General features: G+C 37.0%; 1 long non-coding RNA gene across 1 annotated transcript in view; it reads right to left on the bottom strand.

Moving 5' to 3' along the window:
- LOC136834195 (uncharacterized) overlaps positions 1 to 25,000 on the bottom strand; it is a 67,363-nt gene that overhangs the window by 16,681 nt on the left and 25,682 nt on the right. The window contains exon 3 of the long non-coding RNA XR_010851676.1: positions 3,578 to 3,779. This is a non-coding gene — a long non-coding RNA (uncharacterized lncRNA). The remainder of the gene's footprint in view (positions 1 to 3,577; positions 3,780 to 25,000) is intronic.

Raw genomic sequence — 25,000 nt, 5'->3', positions numbered from 1 at the left:
GATTCTGTAAAATAAGAAAACATTTAGAAAATGATTCTGTAAAATGAAGAAACATTTGGAAACAATGATTCTGTAAAATGTGAAAACATTTGGAAACAATGATTCTGTAAAATGAGAAACACATTTGGAAACAATGTTTCTGCAAAATGAGAAACCATTTGGAAACAATGTCTCTGTAAAACGAGGAAACGTTTGGCAACTGATTCTGTAAAATGAAGAAACATTTGGAAACAGCGATTCTGTAAAATGAGAAAACATTTGGAAACAATGTTTCTGTAAAATGAGAAAACATTTGGAAACAGTTATTCTGTAAAATGAAGAAACATTTGGAAACAATGATTCTGTAAAATGAAGAAACATTTGGAAACAATGATTCTTTGAAATCAGTAAACATTTCTGAGAAATGGAAACTGATTTGAAACTTTGGAAACTGATTCTGGGTCTTTGGAAACAAACAAATAAAGATGGTAAAATATTAAAAATAATTCTGTAAAATGAAAAACATTTGGAAACAATTCTGTAAAATGAAAAACATTTGGATCCACTTCCGAAAGATAAATAAACGACATACTATATGTAAATTCTTATCAGCTAATCGATAATCGTGAGTATATTACCCAAATCACAACATAAATTGATTTAATTCACGAAATTATGCTCTAAAGCCAAGCACTGGGGCACCTTCGGCCATTCAGCGCTCGAGACAGCGAAAAGGGTGAGATGGAGTGGCTGGAGAAGAGATCCAGAAACTAAGCTCAGTGGTTCACGCCCCCCCTCTGAGAGGTGGTCCTTCCCTCCACGCCCCCCCCTTGCATCTATGAGTAAAATTCAATCCCAGAGTTAAAGGAAAATGAAAAATAAAGAGAAAGAGAAGGGGTGTTTTTATTCTTAAGCCCAGCCAGTCTAACTAGAGTAGTAGACTTTAGGAAACTAACGTTATGAGGGGATACTTTTGCATTTGTTCATAAACTTGGAGAATTTGTCATTTTTTCCTACGGCTTGCCCCCCCCTTTGGGAATTGCTGGCGCTCCCCCAACCCCAGGTTGAAAACCTCTGTACTAAAGGATATGAAACACAAAGATCTCAAGGTGAAACTTGGGAGACAACCTCACAGTTGCACTAAGAAGTACAGTAATAGTGAGTGAGGAAGCGGGAATGGCGGTAGCTAAAACACAGTAATGCCTACAGTGCAACGCATGAGGTGCACTGACAGCACGATACTCCTTCTGGGATAGAATGGGATTATTTACAAATTAGAAGCACATACCGCGTGAGAATGTGTGCGCACGCAAGACCCATTCAAATGCTAAATGAAAACAGAAGAGTTTTTTATTTATTTCTAATAGAAAGTATTTAAACATGACAGACTTGCCAATGGTCAATACACACTACTTTAGTGAAAAAATTTTTTATATCTCTCTTATAAAACCTTTCTGTATTTCTGTATTGTCTGTTACCCTGTTTCTGCTTTCAAGTGAACGCCATATTCTCTGGAAGCTTGAATTTGAAGTCACTGTCCCCCGTGGGTTGGTTCCATATGAACAGAGTTCGTCTTCTGAATAATAATAATAATAATAATAATATCAGGTCCATAATAATAATCATAATAATGATTATGTTGATTTTATAAAAACTGTATATCAGGTCAAATAATTTCCCGAATCCCTGTCCTGGGTTCATCTTCAGTTGAAGATGAACCCATGACAGGGTTTGAAAGCTCTTGCAACGTTTTAATAAAATCAACATAATTCACCATTAAATATTATTGTGGACCTGATACAGCATATCCCGTTCTTGATCTAGAGGAGAAAGACCTAATAATAATAATAATAATAATAATAATAATAATAATAATAATAATAATAATAATAATAACAATTTGGTGTGCCAAGTCCTTCCCTTCTCAACACCCCCAGAAATCATCTCTCCGCCATCTCAATCAGCATCTCAAAACTGACCATCCACCATCTCATGTTATTTAAATCCCTAGACAGTTTACACACTCCCCCTTAAAAAAACCATCGACTGTCCTTCATCAATGTTACTCCATTTTAACGACCGTTTTGGCAGAGAGAGGGCCCCCCCGTCAGTACTGAGCCAGGACTCTCTCGCGCGCTCCATAAAACCCAAATTGAGGACGAGATAAGCCCCTTTTTATCCCCGAGTAGCAGATTTTATGGACCATAAAGGGAAGGGATGGTTATACATATTCGCTACAGAAATGCAGAGAGGGAAGAGGCCTGAGGGTATAGGTTGGTGATAGGTCAGGGTGGGGTTCAGGGGAAAGAGATAGGGAGAAAGGGGAGAAATACCTGAGGATTTGGGGAAATTTTACCTTAAAGATACCCTCCAGGACTTGGGTACTTACTGTGCGTCTTGTGGAAGTCATCACCACAAAAAAAAAAACACGAAGTTTATTATGAACACTTTTTACAAAGCAGAATCGAATCGACAAGCAAAGCTAATATTTATTAAACCATAAGAGTTTTTAATAGTTTTCCAACAAAAATATATCAAGGAAAAGAAAGAAAAGCACATGTGACGTCCCACGACTGCTGAGTATAATCAGAAGTAATACATACACATAAAAATACACACACACACACACACATTCACTCAAACATGTAAATAAAGAAAGGTAGTCCAACCCAGTGTCTTACAAAGCGCAAAACAATTCACACCTTTTCACATTAATCCGTAAAAAGCGATGCCCATATCTTCACCAACGCAAGCTAAAAGAATTTACAAACCATTGAAAAAAAGGGATATAAATAATAAAATGCAAAGCATTGAAACAAGGAATATTAATTAGTAAACTAAGTGAAAACTGGAGTCAGTTGAAAAACTGCTCTGAACGTAAACAAACCCAGGAGATTCTAAATGCACCAAAATGTACCAAAACATTGCTGGCACAAAACCGTGGGTATATATAATGCCTGTGACGTTATGAACTCAGTAAAAAGTTGTACACCATAACTCACACTAACCCTACCGTTATTTTATGATTATTAACATGAACAGGCCATATATATCACTTATCCTACCACCAAAGGCTCTGAGACTGCGCTCATTTGCGAACGAATGTTTTTCCAAACATATTTTCCCCATAAAAAAAAAGTAAAAAATGCGCCGAAGTTTCTTCGGCGCAATCGAGTTTTCTGTACAGCCGCTACAGCTTACAATCAAGGCCACCGAAAATAGATCTATCTTTCGGTGGTCTCGGTATAATACTGTATGCGCCGCGGCTCATGAAACTTTAACCAAGGCCCGCCAGAAGCACAATTATGGTTAAATTTAACCTTAAATAAAATAAAAACCACTGAGGCTAGAGGGCTGCAATTTGGTATGTCTGATGATTGGAGGGTGGATGATCAACAGCTATGGAACGAAGGCACGCTGCAAAGAACCTTAAGTAATGCCTACAGTGCTCCACGTGAGATGCATTGACGGCACTACCACCCAAGGGGGAAAATACATTTGGAACGAGTCTGAATTCTGTGTCAAGCAAACATACGCCTCTCCTACATAAGCCACGCCAATAGTTTCCCCAAACAAGTACAATACATCTTCCACTTACCATTCGCCCCTGTTTCAATCAAGGAGCTGAATTACGGGACAGGCTAAAGCGCCTGACTTGCATTGGCATAAGGCCCCATAAATCCCCGGGGCCAAATTGGGTCACGATGAATTGGCCCAGGCGGGCAGGGCATCTCTCAATACCAGCGTCGCAGGAAAATGAGGTCCTTTAATCAAAAGCTTGCCAGGAACGTGCCACAGACCTGTAGGGAAAGGGCATTTGCATTCGATAAATCGTGGTGACAGGGAATCACGTAACTTTCTCTCTCTCTCTCTCTCTCTCTCTCTCTCTCTCTCTCTCTCTCTGTTTGTAAATTATCCCTGCTTATCCTAACCTAAGGATAATTCTCTCTCTCTCTCTCTCTCTCTCTCTCTCTCTCTCTCTCTCTCTCTCTCTTATATTTTTGTAAATTGTGCCTGTTCGCCCTAAGGTAATTACAATTCTCTCTCTCTCTCTCTCTCTCTCTCTCTCTCTCTCTCTCTCTCTCTCTCTCTCTCTCTCTCTCTCTCTCTCTTTGTAAATTATCCCTGTTCATCCTAAATTGATGATAATTTCTCTCTCTCTCTGTAAATTATCCCTGTTCATCCTAAATTGATGATAATTTCTCTCTCTCTCTCTCTCTTTGTAAATTATCCCTGTTCATCCTAAATTGATGATAATTTCTCTCTCTCTCTCTCTCTCTCTCTCTCTCTCTCTCTCTCTCTCTCTCTCTCTCTCTCTCTCTCTCTCATATTTTTGTTATCCCTATTCATCCTAAACTGATGATAATTCTCTCTCTCTCTCTCTCTCTCTCTCTCTCTCTCTCTCTCTCTCTCTCTCTCTCTCTCTCTCTCTCCTATACACACAAAAATACACACGCACATTTATATGCAAATAACAGCAGATGTAGTATAGCTTATTCAGTTGTTCCAAAGCCTTCAAACACACACAAAATATATACATACATATATACATATATAATTATATACATATATATATATATATATATATATATATATATATATATATATATATATATATATATATATATATATATAACCAGTTCTAATATACAAGCAATTTCATATCTACCACCAACACAGTTACATTCCCACTCATACTGACGACCATTCAATAAATACTTGGAGCAAGTGGGACCAGTCGACTACATAATTGCAATATTCCTAATGAAATGAACATATAGATATCTCGCACTTCTGTCAGAGTCTTAATCTCTTACTCAAACGAGTAAAATTCCATTTCGTTTTCTGCCACTCAGCTTAATTACTCTCCAAAAATCTATTTGCTAGACGTTGTGATAGTGTGTTTTTTTTTTCTCCAGTGAAAACATCCATTTCCTTGACATAGATTCTGATGGTTTTTTTTATTTCTTCCGAGTGTTATAAAATGAAATGAGTGATTGGATGATTCTTTTGAAAAGTATTTATGTGGTATCTCAGTTTCTGAGGTTATCAGTTATGTTATCACTCAGTTTATGATTTTTATTTTCACAATGCAATACAAGATGGCTAACGTATGTATGTATGTGTGTGTGTATATGTATGTGTGTGTATTATATATGTATATATATATATATATATATATATATATATATATATATATATATATATATTATAATATACATATGTATATATATACATATATATACTGTATACATATATACATACACGTGTCTCCTTTCCACTTATTTTGTCAACCTCATTCTTGGAATATCTAGTAAAACATTCTTACAGCGAATGCCGAGAGGACTAAAAATTACACATTCTTCCAACTCTCTCTCTCTCTCTCTCTCTCTCTCTCTCTCTCCTCCCTTCCCCCTCTCCTCCCAACCGCACCCCCAATCACTCCCTCCATAATGACAAGCGTTCATTAGCACTCATGCACCTTGGCAGGCGACCCTCTCCGTCCAATCCCGAAAATCAACCGTGGCTTAGTCCCTCCTGACTATTTATCAATTCGTTCACACGGCGCGGATGAGAACGGATGAAGAATCACTCCCGGCGGATGAACGGATCGCGAACAAATGGATTAGACGATCTCGTTCGATGCTGTTCTTGATGGTTTAATATCACGTTCGCGAACGATGTCAGTTTATTATTATTATTATTATTATTATTATTATTATTATTATTATTATTATTATTATATTATTCAGGTGATGAACCCTATTCAAAAGGAACAGGCCTACTGGAGCCAATGACTTTAAATACACGCTTCTAGAGATTTCATTATTATTATTATTATTATTATTATTATTATTATTATTATTATTATTATTATTATTCAGATGATGAACCCTATTCACAAGGAACAGGCCCACTGGAGCTATTGACTTGAAATACAAGATTCTAGAGAATACATTATTATTATTATTATTATTATTATTATTATTATTATTATTATTATTACCCACCAGTCACTAACACACCAAATTGCAGCCCTCTAGCCTCACGAGTTTATATTTTATTTAAGGTTAAAGTTAGCCACAATCGTGCTTCTGGCAACGATACAGGATAGGCCACCACCGCGCCGTGGTTAAAGTTTCATGGGCCGCGGCTCATACAGCATTATACCGAAACCAGCGAAAGATAGATCTATATACTGTCGCCTTGATTATAACGCCGTAGCGGCTGTACAGAAAACTCGATTGCGCCGAAGACACTTCGGCGCATTTTTAACTTGTTATGAACTGTTTCGAACGTTTGTTTATTGGCTTAGCGTTATGTGACATGAATTGTCTCATATACTTCAACTGCAGGTATACTGTACTCGAGCTCCTCTGACAATATGTATCATGTATTCTTTTGTGTATAGCTGAACTAAACTTTTTTTTGGATGGTTTTCACTGAAAATATATATGGGGGAACTATTCAGTGTAGGTATAGAATATATATATATATATATATATATATATATATATATATATATATATATATATATATATATATATATATATATATATATTATATGTGTGTGTATTGATATATGTTATGTATATAAATACAGATATAATAAAATAATATATATATATATATATATATATATATATATATATATATATATATATAAATATATATATATATATATATACATGTATGTGGATATACATGACATATATGAATATTTATATATATATATGTATATATATATATATATATATATATATACATATACATATACATATATCTTACTTAACAATCACAACTTGCACGCGATTGAGGCCTCAGGAAACATCTAAAAACTGTAAATAAACGAAAGTGCTTCAAAATTATTGAAGTAAGATAACAAGAATATTAGGGTTTTAAATGTCCTATAAACAACTCATAACACCATAACACCAAACAAATAAATCAGAGTCCCCATCCATCCCAATTGATTCCGACGCGAAAATAAAAATCAGTCCATGTTTAATGAAAGCATTAAAGCTACTCTAACCGAGAGTTTCAGTCTTCACCCATCCCAAATCATCTCGGCGCGAAATTAAAAATCCGTCAATGTTTAAGGAGAGCATTAAAGCTACTTTAACCGAGAATCTCAGAGTCTTCATCCATCCCAAATCATCTCGACGCGAAAATAAAAACCGGCCAAGATTCACGGGAAGTATTCAAGGTACTTTTACCAAAAATCCCAACCACTACCAGACGGCGCTAAACCCAATGAAGCTAAGCAGAGAAACTCTCTCTCTCTCTCTCTCTCTCTCTCTCTCTCTCTCTCTCTCTCTCTCTCGTGAGTCAACACGGGGAGAATCTCAACTTTGCAATCCGGAAGCCCAAATAAAGTATTGGCCCGGGCGGTAGTTTCCCCAAAATTTAACTCCAAACTATTGGGAGCCGATCGCCCCTGGGAGGTTTCTGTTTATCTCTCTCCCCTCCTTTTCCTTCCCTTCTTTTCCATTTTTCCTCCTTTCCCTTTCGTCGATTTCCTTCCCCAACTAACGAAGTGGTGGTTGGGTTGGGGAAGGATTCGTCGTCGAAGAAAGAAGTGTCGATACTTATTCGACCGGTTGCTTCTTTGGCGTTGGCTTCAGTAAATATGTATGTATGTATGTATGTGTATATATGTACACATATACATGTATATAAATATATATATATATATATATATATATATATATATATATATATATATATATATATATATACAAACATATATATATATATATATATATATATATATATATATATATATATATATATGTATTTCTAATAATGTTGCCCTTTACTTATTCTTTTTTTTGGATTGCTTCTTTAGCCGATATCCAAAGGAAGAATGAAACCTGTGACGTTGCAGGAAGCGAACCCGAGTTACCTTAATCACAAGGAGGTCATGTACCCAACCACGTGGTTAGGTGGGCCAAGGTCATTCTTTTAGACCTTGAGGTGGGCAACGTGACCTGTGATTAAGGTAACTACATGTCACAGGCCTCTTTCATTCTTCCCTGGATATCGGCTTCAGTTACAAGCATATCCAAAAAAGCGCGAAGAATTAGCGAAGTTAAGAGGGCATTGTGGCTATTAGAATACATATATGTCTGGTAAAAGTGACCAGTAGATTCTGCATATATATATATATATATATATATATATATATATATATATATATATATATATATATATATATATATATATATATATTTACATATATACCAGATAAAAATTAAAATTCATAAACGTATGGTTAATTAAAATACACAACCATATATAAATGCAATCAGTCCTTAAAATAATGTAAAACGTAGTAAAATAACATTACTCTGATAAAAACTCTCACCCGAATTCTCTTGGAAAGAGGGTAGCTACCATCTTCATCCTGTCACTCACAGAGGAAAAAGCCTTCTTTAACTCTCCAAGTAAAGGAAAACATATCTAAGGCTCAATATGCAGGCAGCAAATATATAAATGAAGATATAGCTTGCACCTTAAGCAAAAACAGATGCTAATATTCGATATTATACCAATAAACACTTAGAAAGTGTTCTATCAACCCCACAAATGCCCCACAGAGTCGAAGATGCACAATGACCCTATCAGTTAAAACTCCCACTTATTTTCTCTCTCCACCAAGAGATCAGATTAAAAGCTGACATCTTCTCTCTCTCTCTCTCTCTCTCTCTCTCTCTCTCTCTCTCTCTCTCTCTCTCTCTCTCTCCGTGGAAGACCATCAATCTACGTGACAAGTCCCCACGACTTTAAATTGTCAGATGACTACCTTACACCAGGTGATAAACACACCATAACCTGTCTCGATGCGATTCGCATTATCACCCTCGAATCCCCTTGACAACTCTGACACTGTAAAACAGTCGTTCTTAACCTGGGGTACCTGTAACCCCAAGGGGTACGAAACCTTAAACCTTGGGGTACGAGACATGATAACCAGCAAGGTTTGTATCACTAATCCTTTTCATACGTTTGCATTGTATTTATATTGGATTGGGCACGATAAAATGTTCTGAGACATCAAGGGGTACGGGCACTGAAAAAGGTTACAAGAATCACTGCTGTAAAATCACTATGTAGTTGGGGATACCGATAAAAAAAAATCCGCTCAAATAAAAAAGGATAATTTTCTCGTATTTTTTTGTTTATTATTCTCATACTCACCTTCCTGCATTTCAGGATGACCCAGAATAAAAATTATTTTGGTAGCTTATAACCCCCTTTTTTCATTTAATTTCAATTTACCTTTCTTGGCTATCTTACTTTAATACTGGCTATATATATATATATAATATATATATATATATATATATATATATATATATATATATATATATATATATAAATATATATATATATATATATATATATATATATGTATATGTATATATATATGTATATGTATATATATATGTATATGTATATGTATATGTATATATATATATATATATATATATATATATGTATATATGTATATATATATGTATATGTATATGTATATATATATATATATATATGTGTATATATTATATGTGTATATGTATATATATATGTATATGTATATATATATATATATATATATATACATATATATATATATGTGATATATATGCTTATGACATATACACCTATCCAGCCACTTCCTAGTCCTTAAAAAATATAATTCCTCAAAAAATGACAAAACATAATTCTAAAAATGACAACACCTAATTCTTTACAAAATGACAAACCATAATTCTTTATAAAATGACAAAATATAATTCCTTGTGTAATGAAAAACCTAATACTTTGTATAATAACAAAACATAATTCTTTACAAAATGACAAAATATAATTCCTTGTGTAATGAAAAACATAATACTTTGTATAATGACAAAACATAATCCTTTATCAAATTATAATAACCTAAAAACTGCAACAGAAACCTCTAAATGAACAAAATATAATCTTCCATAAAATGTCAAAATACAATCCTTTATGAAGAGATAATAACCTTTAAGCTAAAACAACAACAACAACAAAACCCCGCGGATTCAGATCTCCCAAAAGTGTGAAATAACTGGTTCAATTTCACTCTGCAGTGGACGACCAAAGTTTATCGAGAGTTCTATCTGGTCATTACGTTCGAGGTGAACTCATTGTTCGGTGCAGAGGGATGCTGCATAAAGGGACGGAGATTGAAGGGGGAGAATGTGTGTTTACTTTCAACGTTTGCAATTTTTTTTTTTTCTGTAAAAGAAAACTATTGCGCCGGGTTTGTCTGTCCGTCCGCACTTTTTCTGTCCGCCCTCAGATCTTAAAAATTACTGAGGCTAGAGAGCTGCAAATTGGTATGTGGATCATCCACCCTCCAATCATCAAACATGCCAAATTGCAGTCCTCTAACCTCAATAGTTATTGTTTTATTTAAGGTTAAAGTTAGTCATAAATTTGTATGTTGATCATCCACCCTCCAATCATCAAACATACCAAATTGCAGTCCTCTAACCTCAATAGTTTTTATTTTACTGAAGGTTAAAGTTAGCCATAATCGTGCTTCTGGGAACGATGTAGGAAAGGCCACCAATGGGCAGGGGTTAAAGTTTCGTGGGCCGCGGCTCATATAGCATTATACCGAGACCACCCAAAAATAGATCTATTTTCGGTGGCCTTGGTTACACGCTGTACACAAAACTCGAATTTTTTCTTGTTTTGCTTTTGAGACAGGAAGGGGTGCATGAGAAGGCAGGGGTGGGGGTGACCCCCTCAGAAAGAGGAGAAGGGGGGAAGGGGGAGGTTGGCCCTCGCAGAAGCCATACAGGATGTATGGAAAGTAAGGGAAAGGGGAAAGACTCTTGCTGAGAGAGAGAGAGAGAGAGAGAGAGAGAGAGAGAGAGAGAGAGAGAGAGAGAGAGAGAGAGAGAGAGAGAGTTGTTTCCTTGGGATCTCAACTGTTATTTGCAATGGTTTCTCGACATGAACTTATTCCAGATATAAGATACATTTAGTAATGAGAGAGAGAGAGAGAGAGAGAGAGAGAGAGAGAGAGAGAGAGAGAGAGAGAGAGAGAGAGAGTTGTTTCCTTGGGATCTCAATTGCTACTTGCAATGATTTTTCGACATGAAGTTATTCCAGATATAAAATACATCTAGCACTAAAATAGAGAGAGAGAGAGAGAGAGAGAGAGAGAGAGAGAGAGAGAGAGAGAGAGAGAGAGAGAGAGAGAGAGAGAGAGAGAGAGAGAATTTATATTCCTTGTCGTAGCTGGGTGGTAAAGCACTGGTCTAGCGTTTGTAAGTCCGTGGTTCGAACCAAGCCAGCCACCAGCCAGTCGAACCAAGTGTGAATGGGTACTGGGTCAACTCTGGTCAAGAGAAGGTCATGAGTGTAGCAACTTAATCCCTAAACACATATTGACAGCCAGAAGGTTTTACTCCACAACATAAACACGCATCACCTTTCTTTTCCTACATATAAACACGTACTGATGGCGATTGTAATCACACACAACTTACAAACATACATTTACAAACATGCACAGACGGAGAGTCAAATCACATATGATTAACAAACGTACAATTGCAAACGTGTATATGAAACAGTTTTCCATCCAGCAATAAACTGAAATAACTCGAGGTAAAACTGGTTAATAAATGATTTTTTATATAAAGTGAATGGAAAAACAAATTCTACGGTTCACTGATCGACGTTAATTGACCAAAGAGAATCTCATGACAAGGAAATCAGCCTCATGAATATATGTATATATATGTATATGTGTATGTATATATATATAATATATATATATATATATATATACATATACACGTGTATATATATGTACAAATTCATATATATACATATATATACATTTACTGAGAGAGAGAGAGAGAGAGAGAGAGAGAGAGAGAGAGAGAGAGAGAGAGAGAGAGAGAGAAAGAGAGAGAGAGAGAGAGAGAGAGAGATCAACTAATGTGCATTTCCGGTTCAATACCAGTATGATAGGGTGAGTCCACATGACTGCATAATATGTCTCGAACACACGTTGATAACTTGTCATATACATGTCACAAACATGTTGAAAACAAGTCAGCGACTGTTAACAACAAGTCAATGGTTGACAACAAGTTAACGACTGTAAGTGGGGAACGAATTACTGAAGAAGTGATTAGGACGACCAATAAGTCGATGCCTTATATTCAACCTGTTTGTGTAATAAGTTTTCTCCCAATTTTTTATGAACAGAAAATTAAGAATATCAGTAAATAAAAGGGTATGTCTTTTATGCTATAATCATAAAATTAAGACGCATTAACTCAGATCAAATTATACGTCACATATATGAAACATTTCACAATTTCAGAAATAAAAACTTCAGTGGGAACACAGAACTTCCTCGCCTGTCTCTCTCTCTTCATTACGCAAATAAGCCGGTAATATCTTACACAGAAACCTCCTTTGATAATTATCCCCTAAATAAACTTTTCTTTCTTAATTTTTCCCCCCCTTGATAAATGTAGCACCTTCCAGGAAAGGACCTGACTTCACTTCCCTGAAATTCTGGCGATGAGCGACGAGGATATATTAAGAAATTATTATTTGCTTTTATAAAAATATGGTTCCTTCCTTTAGAAAGAGTACCTGCAGGTGTCAGAAATTCGTCTAAATGCCAGGTACATAATTCCCAGTTTAGGCCAACAAAAAAGAAAGCAAAGAGATGAGATTTAAAAATCCCAATTATTGGCGAACTCACCCGGGCGCAAATTCCTGAGATGTATGCTAGTATTGCACCAGCCCCGGTTTTTTTGGCCATGCCCATAGGTTAGGTTAGGTTGGTTAGGTTAGGTAGGTTAGGTTAAAACTCCCAGCGTAATTTGGGTGTGGGAAACATAATGAGATTATTTTCAAGAAAATTCTATGGTTAGTTTTTAAGATACGGCGTCCAGCTTATTATCAGGGAAAGGTCTCGATACTCGGTTACATCTCGGGAAAAATGCAACCCGGGCGAGAGCAGGAGACTCGAGAAACGAACCGTTTATTCTCTCCCTCCCCTCATTGATCTAAACGAGTCAATTTACCCATTCCTGGAGGAATGGCTTCTTCTTCTTCTTCTTCTTCTCCTCCATCATCATCCTAAGACCCCATTATGCAATTTACTCTTAAAGGGATTTAGTGGCTTCATTTGTCTGCATCACAAGTTTAGAAGATCCTGCCTTTGGGAGACCCCTTCCCCTCCCCTACCCCCTTTCTTCCACTGTCTCCTTCCCCCGCCTTACCCCTCCCCCCCAGGGCAGGAGATAAAACTGAAGCCCATTAGCATAATCATCATTATCACTCGCCATGCTATTTCCAGGAGCTGGTGGCATTCGTTTTAATGACTGGGATGAAATGTTTCTGACAATTCGGTGGTGCCTTTGTGAAGCAGTCATCAAGTGATCAGTTTTTAATCCTGGTGTTTACACGCAATTATTAACATTATTATTTATGGTGCTTACATTGTACAGACTTATGTATGTATATGTATATATATATATATATATATATATATATATATATATATATATATATACTATATATATGTATATATATGTATGCATATATATACATATGTGTTTGTGTGTATATATATGTATATATATATATATGAGCATATAAACGTATAAATATTTATGTACATATATAAACATTCCTTCATGCCAACACATTCCAGTGCTTTAAATCAGCTAATCCCTCAAAGTCTGGGATGGTTTGGACATACAATGAGAATGGATAAATAATAATAAAAAAGGAAAACATGCTACACAGATGTAACAAGACACGGACCTATAGAGGTCCAGGAATGAAGACCTTTTAGGCAGAAAGTGCATAAGACAGCTGATTTTGCAGAGAACTCTATCAGCGCTTATCTCCCCACAGGGAAAATCTTAATGCAAGTGATGTTGGTGAAGCTGATAAGGCTTTGAAGAATCATCAGAGTCTCATCAACAGAAAGATAACACAGCCATGAATGAGAATTAGCCAAGGTCAAGGTCTCTTCATAATAAGCACATTTCATACCCCAGCTCAGGTTATGTTACAAACAGTCCCATTCAAATTATAACATTTCATATCCCGCCTTAGGTTATACTACCCAAAGACCACCTCAAATGATTAAGTGCAATATCATCCTTCAAAGAGTTTAAACAGAATTACTTAAGGTCAAGATCTCTTCATAAGTACATTGCATACCTCACCTCGGGTTATACTACCCAAAGACCACCTAAAATGATAAGTGCAATATCAACCTTCAGTGAATTTAAAGAGAAATACCATGTTCAAGATCTCTTCATAAACGCAGTTCAAACACCCGTTTAGGTTATTCCACCCACAGGATCCTTCAAATAATAATTGCAATATCACCCTTCAAAGAGTTTAAAGAGAATTACTATGTTCAAGATCTCTTCATAAACGCATCTCATACCCCAGCTCAAGTTACACTACCCAGAAACCACCTCAAATGATATGTCCAATACCATCCTTCAAAGAAGTTAAAAGAGAATCACCCATGTTCAAGATCTCTTCACAAACACATTCCCAGCTGAAGTTATACCACCCGAAGACTACCTCGAAAGCTACGTGCAATATCATCTCTATAATAACCAAGATTTTCTCTCCGATTCAGCGCCTCGATGATGGGACTCTCTAGCCTGAAATAACCAATCGAGTCTTAATTGCAAGCTCTAGATGTACTTGAGTGATTAATTAGGAGAGCCCGCCTAATTAGCCTGATGGCAACTCAAATACGGAAGGAAGTTAAAAAGTGCCGATGCGCCCCAAAGGCCCTTTCACCCACCCGCCTACCCTCCAGCCTAATTGGCACTTGCAGTTGCCGAATACTAATCATTCTGAAAAGTTTGCCTTTGGAATTTATGAGCGGAAGGTCTTGCGTTTCCGAGGTCTTCTCTTTTTTTTTTTTTTTTTAGGGTGCGATTTTTTAAGCTTTTTTCAGAATCTTTCATTTTTCTTATTAAAGCACAGTCAAGGAGGCCATTTAATGGAGGTGGTGGTTTTATATTGTATGGGAAATTACTTTTAGTTTTCTGTAAAAGAAAACTATTGTGCCGGCTTGGTCTGTACGTCCGCACTTTTTTCTGTCCGCCCTCAGATCTTAAAAGCTACTGAGGCTAGAGGGCTGCAAATTGGTATGTTGATCATCCACCCTCCGATCATCAAACCTACCAAATGGCAGCCCTCTAGCCTCAGTAGTTTTTTTTTTTTTATTCAAAGTCACAGTTAGCCATAATCGTGCTTCTGGGAACGGGTATAAGATAGGCCACTACCGGGCCGTGCCTAAAGTTTCATGGGCCGCGGCTCATACAGCATTATACCGAGACCACCGAAAGACAGATCTATTTTCGGTGGCCTTGATTATACGTTGTACAGAAAACTCGATCTCGCCGAAGAAACTTCGGCGAATTTTTTACTTGTTTTTTACTAAAACACACTCATGGAGCTTTCTAATGGAGCATGTTATGTTGTGTGGGAAATTATTTTTTTTTTACTAAAGCTTATTCATGGATTGTTAATAAGAGACCAGAGAAATATATGGAGAGGAAACAATGTCCCAAATCGACTATTCAATCAGGCCTTAGTTTTGCAGGTCTGCGGCGCCATAGTCTATTGACTGCACCAATTACAGATTCAATCAACAGAGAATTGTAGATGAGAGAGAGAGAGAGAGAGAGAGAGAGAGAGAGAAATACTGTTTATCAGAAAAGCAATGGATTAATGATACTAAGATCTACGAAATATGGAGAGAGAGAGAGAGAGAGAGTATAAAAATTATCAGGAAAACAATGGATAAAAGACACTAAGATCTCTGAAATGAATGAGAGAGAGAGAGAGAGAGAGAGAGAGAGAGAGAGAGAGAGAGAGAGAGAGAGAGAGAGAGAGAGAGAGAGAGAGAGAGAGAGAGTATAAAAATTATCAGAAAAACAATGGATACAAGACACTAAGATCTATGAAACGAGAGAGAGAGAGAGAGAGAGAGAGAGAGAGAGAGAGAGAGAGAGAGAGAGAGAGAGAGAGAGACAACTTCTACCCTATGACTAGTCCACTCTGATACACCAATTAAAAACTTGATACCGCCAATCTCCAATGATTAAAATCTCATCAAACATAAATATTACTCTTTCCAGTGAGACGGGGATATGAGTGTGTGTGTGGGATGTTCCTGGAAGCTACGGAACCCATGAATAAACATCTCCATAACTCGATTCTCGACTGGAATAACAAAAGGCCTTAAATCTCACAGCCACAGCATTCCCTCTGACCAAGGCCTTTTACTGATTAATCCACAACAAGATGGCTTTCAACGGAAGATAAAAGGCCAATTGGGTGGTGTTACCATGGGCTGAATAACGAGAGAGAGAGAGAGAGAGAGAGAGAGAGAGAGAGAGAGAGAGAGAGAGAGAGAGTAAAAAAATTATCAGAGAAGCAATGGAGAAATGACACTAAACTCTTTGAGAGAGAGAGAGAGAGAGAGAGAGAGAGATAAAAAATTATCAGAAAAGCAATGGAGAATGACACTAAGATCTTTGAAATATGGAGAGAGAGAGAGAGAGAGAGAGAGAGAGAGAGAGAGAGAGAGAGAGAGAGAGAATAAAAAAATTATCAGAAAAGCAATGAAAATGACACTAAGATCTTTGAAATATGAGAGAGAGAGAGAGAGAGAGAGAGAGAGAGAGAGAGAGAGAGAGAGAGAGAGAGAGAGATCCTAAGCCGGTGTTATCATGCAATACAGAACGAGAGACTGGGATCCTAAGCCAGAATCGATTATCTGAGATGTACAAAAGAATTTTTTTTATCCAGACTTCTGCGACTTGCTTAAAGACTCCTTCGTTCGATTCCCTTGTTTCAGCCACGGCTTCGGCTTGTATCTAGGCAATTCATCCTAATGAGAGACAGGAACAGGGACGGGAATTGCTTTGAAAAGTTAAAACACAAGGTAATTTCCATTCATAATTATGTACTATGATAGGAACTTCTGTCACTGACACAAAATACGTTTGTGGAAGGTAATATTACAGGCATGACTGCCAATATTCAAGGTCTCTCCTCTGAGAAGTTTTGTTGTAAAAACTTCTCCCAGATTCCGTGAGCCGTAAAAAAACTTCTACTCTTCTGTTTCAATTCCAAAATGGCCCATTTTTACATCAGTAATATTTCTGTTGCTTTTCCCATATGTTAATTAGCCATTATTGGTATACTGAACCATTCTTGGTGAATCCTATTTGATATCATCATGCATGCAAATACAATTAAACAAATGATGAACAGAGAGAGAGAGAGAGAGAGAGAGAGAGAGAGAGAGAGAGAGAGAGAGAGAGAGAGAGCTATGGTAATGTTATAGTGCCTGCTAAACATTCTGCCACATAGCAAATTTTCACCATCCACAGAGAGAGAGAGAGAGATAGAGAGAGAGAGAGAGCTATGGTAAGGTTATAGTGCCTGCTAAACATTCTGCCACATGGCAAATTTTCACCATCCAGAGAGAGAGAGTCTGTGTATATGTTGATATTTATATACAAGTAACCAGTATTCAATACCAGTCAATTCTACTCGAGAATATTCCCTTCCTTGAACCTGCAACCCCAAAATTCGCCAGCAAAAATCTGCCCTTCCCTCTCCATCTGGCGTTGTGGGGGGGGGAAAACCCCTATAAAACATCGAAGCGAATATTTACTAGAGTATATCTCGTACACACCTTCGCGCCAAACCTCTCTCTCTCTCTCTCTCTCTCTCTCTCTCTCTCTCTCTCTCTCTCTCTCTCTCTCTCTAGGGAAAATATTCATCCGCAGTTTGCGTCCCAAACCCGCGAATTTATGGCCCCCGGTCCCTCGGTCCACTTGGCAGGAATGGACACTTCGCGCTTAAATTAAGGCGCCTTCTCTCCACCTTGAGATACCTTTTCCATTTGTCAAGATAAGACCTCATATACACCTTCTCCCCTCAGCACAGGATATCATCCAACTCGGAGTACGGCCTTCCACCAGATACTTCCAAGGAAGACAATTTTTGGGGTAAAATCCTTCACAGATTTGTTGCATCTATGACTGAAGACAAGTAGAAAATCCGCCGAAGTTTCTTCAGCACAATCGAGTTTTCTGTACGGCGTATAATCAAGGCCACCGAAAATAGATATATCTCTCGATGGCCTCGGTATAATGCTGTATGAGCCGCGGTCCATGAAACTTTAACCACGGCTCGGTGGTGGCATATCCTTTATCGTTGCCAGAAGAACGATTATGGCTAACTATAACCTTAAATAAAATAAAAACTACTGAGGCTACAGGGCTGCAATTTGGTATGTTTGATGACTAGAAGGTGGATGATCAACATACTAATTTGCAGCCCTCTAGCCTCAGTAGTTTTTAAGATCTGAGGGCGGACAGAAAAAGTGCGGACAGCAAAAACCGGCACAATAGTTTTCTTTTACAGAAAACTAAAATCAGAAAGAAACTCCTCTTCAGTCTTCTTCACAAACCTTTCTACCCTAAAACACTTCTCCTTCTATATTAATAATTCACTTACATTTTTAGCTACTTACTTATTAAATTGTTAATGTATTCTTTTCCAATAACTGATCTCTTTGTTGTGCATTCCCTATTACCAAATTCTTTGGAAGCTTGAACTTCAAGTCAATGGCCCCTGCAGGCTTGTTCCGTATGAATAGGGTTCATTTTCTGAATAATAATAATAAAGTGGTCACGAATTCTCGGTGTCTCATAAGAGGCAGATACCACCAAGTTCCGAGAATAAAATATTTGATGTATAACTGCACTAGTGGTAATGTCTTAACCTAACACAAATAATAACAGGGGTTTAAGTAAAAAAAAAAATAATACTATCTAAATTAAATTGTTGGTTATAGCAATTAAAGTGTTGAAATGATGTTGTAGGTTTTATATTAATTCTCAAACAAGACATAAATAACGGTCAGTTAGTAATATCTCGACAGTCTCCTAACCCAGTCAGGAAAAAAAAGAGGTTAATGAGCGGTCGCTCTTATACTTCAAACTGGCGTTGCAACTGCAAAGGTCATCGACTGGCTTTTGGGGTATGTAAAAGGCAGTCAGTAACGTCTCCTGAAGGGAGAGGAGCATCCATTAACCTGTTATTAACAGCCATTAACTCAATATTTGGTCTCAGGTTAATTTTTAAAGGTAAACAAAGCCAAATAAACTATTTTTTGTTAAATTTGTGTAAAGGGAAACACCCAGACCTGGTGTCACAAATATCTTGGTCATGGATGCGAGGTTATCAAAGTCGTACATAAATTATGAATTATCTTTTTCAAAATGATAGCGAATTACAACCATACCCCTCAGAAATAAAATAAAAAAATATAAAGTTACACCACATTTTCCACATTAACAGAAATGTATTTAGGTAATGCAGTGTAGCTTGAAACCATTAATATATGGGGCTTGCTCTTTTATGCATTGCATTGTTTTGTTCGTATTCTATTCAGCAACAAACCATCAAAAGTGGGGTGAATTTAAAGCAGAACGGATATATAATGAAACCCTCCTATGATGGCTAACTTCTAAGACTTCTCTGATATATACATATTATTTAGTGAATAAAAAAAAACACTCATATATTCAACCTTTTCCTTAAATCATGTGGAAAAGTCTAACAGCAATGCATGTCATGATCACACGTTGGGAACTTATCCCAAACATATCACAAACAGGTTGAATACAAGTCGGCGACTTTTTGGTAGTTCTAACTAATGCTTCATACGACTATTCAGCATTTGCCAAAGGTTCTTTCTTCGCATTGCGGTCCCTGACTTGTTTTCAACAAGTATGTAATATGTATGCCATAAGTTATCGACATGTGATTGATATGGTTTACTACAGTGTAGATGCATCTGTGGGCACATAAATCACAAATATGTTGAATACAAGTCAGCGACTTATTGGTAGCCTTAACAAGCGCTTCATGTTCAGCATTTTCCAAAGGTTCTTCTTCACCTCCGGTCGCTGACTTGTTTGTAACATGTTTGTGATATGTATGCGATAAGTTATCAACATGTGTTTGATACGTTTGACTGTAGTGTGGATGCATCAGTAGGCACACACATCAAAAACAGGTTGAATACATGTGAGCTACTATTAGTAGTGCTAACTATTGCTTCATACAAAGGTGTGTTCCCCACATATTGTTGGTGACTTGTTGTCAACTTGTTTGTGATATGTATGCAATAAGTTATCGACATGTGTTTGATACGTTTTACTGTAGTGTGGATGCATCAGTAGGCACACACATCAAAAACAGGTTGAATACATGTGAGCTACTATTGGTGGTGCTAACTATTGCTTCATACAAAGGTGTGTTCCCCACAAATTGTTGGTGACTTGTTGTCAACTTGTTTGTGATATGTATGCGATAAGTTATCAACATGTGCGTGACATTTTTATTACTATAGTGTGGACGCACCCGAACTCATGGATGTCCTTGGTCTGTTAGTATGTAGAGATTACTGGGAAAGCAAAGAAAAGAAATGGGGTCGCGCAATTAACGAAACAAACAATCGTTTCATCCCAAACCGACTTCATTGGAGGAAAGTTTGAGACTCCACTCCACAAAGGACTTTGGTTTCGTCAAAGGACAAAACGGAGAGGGAGAGTGAGTTCGTGCTGCCGCCTCTTTGAAGCTGCCAAATAATAAAGAGAAACGCCGAACGCCCGACATCCCCTTCGGGGGTGATTGAAAATGCCGTGATATTGAGAAAATCCTTTTACGGGGCGCGTTACCGGGAAGAACATAAAAGATCATGAAAGAACATAAAAGTGAAACGATTTCGCGTAAGGCAGACGCCGGAAAGAAAAGTGTGTAGACGACCCATCAAGGCCTCTTTACATCGACCATGAAATACAAATTACTTAGTATTTATGGCGGAAGCCGTTTCGGCTAACGATAACAGTATAACGGCCTTGTTCAACACGGCGGAAACGGTTTCGCGTTGGAGGCTGAAGGATTTTGAACAGGAACAATTTACACCTGAGCGATGTAATGGACGAGAGAGAGAGAGAGAGAGAGAGAGAGAGAGAGAGAGAGAGAGAGCGCAGCATTGAGCACAAAGGTTCACATCAAAAAGTGAAAATCATTACCATTCCAGAGAGAGAGAGAGAGAGAGAGAGAGAGAGAGAGAGAGAGAGAGAGAGAGAGAGCACAAAGGTTCACATCAAAAAGTGAAAATCATTACCATTCCAGAGAACCTGTGAGAGAGAGAGAGAGAGAGAGAGAGAGAGAGAGAGAGAGAGAGAGAGAGAGAACTGGCACAAGGAATCAAGTCAAAACCTGTGTGTGAGAGAGAGAGAGAGAGAGAGAGAGCATTCAGCACAAAGATTCACATCAAAACTTGTAAAAATCATTATTACCATTCCTGAGAGAGAGAGAGGGAATCAAGTCAAAACCTGTGAGAGAGAGAGAGAATTCAGCACAAGGAATCAAGTCAAAACCTGTGTGTGAGAGAGAGAGAGAGAGAGAGAGAGAGAGAGAGAGAGAGATTCAGCACAAAGATTCACACACCAAAACTGTGAAAATCATTATTACCATTCCTGAGAGAGAGAGAGAGAGAAAAAATGAGCATTTAGAGAGAAAAAAATCATTTAATCAAAAAACAATATTACTGAATTCAACAGTTGTCGAGAAATCAGTGTCCAATTGCGCATTGCAATAACAATCCTCATAACAAAAAACGCAATGAGTTACAAAGTTGTCTGTGGACCACAAGTAGTCTACGGAAAATGCACTCCACATTTAACTATCACGCAAAACGAGTGAGAGAAAATTTTTTATATATGTGTATATGTATTATATATATACATATATATTACTTGGTGGATTACCAGTCTTTTCCGACATAATTTGGGAAAGTAATAATAATAATAATAATAATAATAATAATAAAAGAGAAGTTGCCTGGCACCATCACATAAACATCTAACAATTTCCAGTACTTGGAAATTGTTAGATTGAAAAAGCCCACCTTACAATACCACAATCACATACTTGAAGAGAATGCTTTGAATTTCAAAAAAAAAAAAACATAAAAACCCAAGAGCTGTTATTCTCAAAATATGAAATAAAAAAAAAAGAAATCTCCAGAGCTGTTAGGAGCAGGTTCCATCAAACCCTCGAAATACCGACAGGAAGGAACTACTGAGGGGGAAGAGAATACTTTGGCCTTTGTTCCAGGGCTCCTTTGAAAGGATCCTATCGGAGGAACGTCACAGGAAGCCATTAGCTTCGTCGGAACCCCTTTCCTGCATCGGAGAGGAAAATATTAATGGGGGCGGGGCGGGGAGGCTGGTCTGGAGGGAGAACTCTGGCAAGGCAAAAGAATTACGATAAGCATGATTAGGAATGGACGATCCGACATGATTTCGATAGATAGAATATAGATAGAATATAAAATTTAAGCCAAAGGCCAAACGCTGTGACCTAGGAGGTCAATCAGCGCTGAAACGGAAAACTGACAGTAGAAAGGGTTGAAAGGTGTAACAGGAGAAAAAATTCGCTGTTGCACCATGAATCAATTGCTAGGGGAGGGTGGAAAGTGGGTATAGTTTTCCAAGGTGATTTTCGTTTTAAGAAACGTCCTCATTTCTAAGCCAGGCTTTATTGCAGTTTCCAAGGTGATTTTTCTTTTAAGAAATGTCCTCATTTCTAAGTCGGGTTTTATTGTAGTTTCCAAGGTGATTTTTATTTTAAGAAATGTCCTCATTTCTAAGTCAGGTTTTATTGTATTTTCCAAGTTGATTTTTCTTTTAAGAAATGTCCTCATTTCGGGTTTTACTCTATTTTCCAAGGTGATTTTTGTCTTAAGAAATGTCCTCATTTCTAAGTCAGGTTTTACTGTATTTTCCAAGGTGATTTTTGTTTTAAGAAATGTCCTCATTTCTAAGTCAGGTTTTATGGTAGTTTCCAAGGTGATTTTTGTTTTAAGAAATGTCCTCATTTCTAAGTCAGGTTTTACTGTATTTTCGAAGGTGATTTTTGTTTTAAGAAATGTCCTCATTTCTAAGTCAGGTTTTACTGTGTTTTCCAGGTGATTTTGTCTTTGTCCTCATTTCTAAGTCGGGTTTACTGTATTTTCCAAGGTGATTTTTGTTTTAGAAATGTCCTCATTTCTAGGTCAGGCTTTATGGTAGTTTCAAGGTGATTTTGTTTTAAGAAATGTCCTCATTTCTAAGTCAGGTTTTACTATGTATTTTCGATGATTTTGTCTAAGAAATGTCCTCATTTCTAAGTCAGGTTTACTGTGTTTTCAAGGTTTTTTTGTCTTAAGAAATGTCCTCATTTCTAAGTCAGGTTTTACTGTATTTTCGAAGGTGATTTTTGTTTTAAGAAATGTCCTCATTTCTAAGACGGGTTTTACTGTGTTTTCCAAGGTGATTTTTGTCTTAAGAAATGTCCTCATTTCTAAGTCAAGTTTTACTGTATTTTCCAAGGTGATTTTTGTTTTAAGAAATGTCCTCATTTCTAAGTCAGGTTTTATGGTAGTTTCCAAGGTGATTTTTGTTTTAAAAAATGTCCTCATTTCTAAGTCAGGTTTTACTGTATTTTCGAAGGTGATTTTTGTCTTTTAAGAAATGTCCTCATTTCTAAGTCGGGTTTTACTGTATTTTCCAAGGTGATTTTGTCTTAAGCCTTATTATCCAACATTTCGTGGTTCTTAACCTGTTTCTTAATTACCTGTTCCGTCTCACAAAGGGACTCAAAATTCAAAGGTCTTGTTTACGTAGTCCTGCAAGGTTCCGTATTGTTTCCAAATCATCTAAACCTTCACCATTTACATCATTCACGTAGAACAAGATTTCGTGGTTCCTTATTCGGTTCCTAAGTACATGTTCCGTATCATACATCCTTCTCAGTCTCTCTCAGAAGGGGACTCAACCTTCACAGAGATTTTAATTACACGATCCTGCTACGTACAGTGGTGTTTCCAATCATCTAGACCTTCACCTTATAAAAGTCATGTAGAATTCAATGTGCCTGAAAAAATGCTAAGACAAAAGCTTATCATTTTGAAAGATTCCCAATACTCCTATAAAAGAAGATTGGAAAGTAGGAACATCAATGGGTGTGTAAAAATGAAGATTACTATCAACTACGAATAGCATGATGTCACTTCATACATTATTCACGTAGATTTCAAAGATATACCTAAATATTTTACGACATATCCTATCATTTGGAAAGATTCCCAATACAAAAGAGGAAGACTGGTAAGCAGGAACAGCTGTGAGGTGTTGAAATGAATATTGATATCACCTACGAACTGTAATATGTACAAAAATTCGTACATCTCCCACACTGCTCCCAGCCAAATGTAAAGGTACCATAAACCACCATAACATTTGGGTAGAATTCCTCTCCAGAAAATAGTAAGTGGAAACCAATATCCCTCTAAATGAGGATGATTGACAAGTAGGACCCTCAGTGGGGATGTAGAATTAAAGATTAATAAAACCTACGAACGTTAATGTGTACAAAAATATATAAAACTCCCACACTGCTCCCAGCAAATGTAAAAAAAAGTCACGTCAACCACAATAATCTTAAGGTGAAACTTTCCCTCCAGAAAATAATAAGTGGAAACCCTGGCATTGTCTTCCCTCATGTATACCTTCAAAGCTTTCCATTTTGTGTGAGCTCTTCTGTGAAGGTAGCTTTAAATTATACAGCAATACTCTTTGTCTTCAAGTCGCAACCCGACTGAGCAAATATTCTTTCCCTGTTCTTGGCTTCAGGCCATTGCTACAGATGTCTCTCTCTCTCTCTCTCTCTCTCTCTCTCTCTCTCTCTCTCTCTCTCTCTCTCTCTCTCTCTCTCTCTCATTTGACATATACATTTATGAATAAAAATACATGCTGACATTCATACACACACACATTTGGCAATATTTGACCACTTATTATTATTATTACACACACACATTTGGCAATAT

Source organism: Macrobrachium rosenbergii, chromosome 53, assembly GCF_040412425.1.
Source record: "Macrobrachium rosenbergii isolate ZJJX-2024 chromosome 53, ASM4041242v1, whole genome shotgun sequence".
NCBI classification, from domain to species: Eukaryota; Metazoa; Arthropoda; class Malacostraca; order Decapoda; family Palaemonidae; genus Macrobrachium; species Macrobrachium rosenbergii.
The sequence above is the reverse complement of the archived record's forward strand: the minus strand, read 5'-3'. Positions and strand labels throughout refer to the sequence as shown.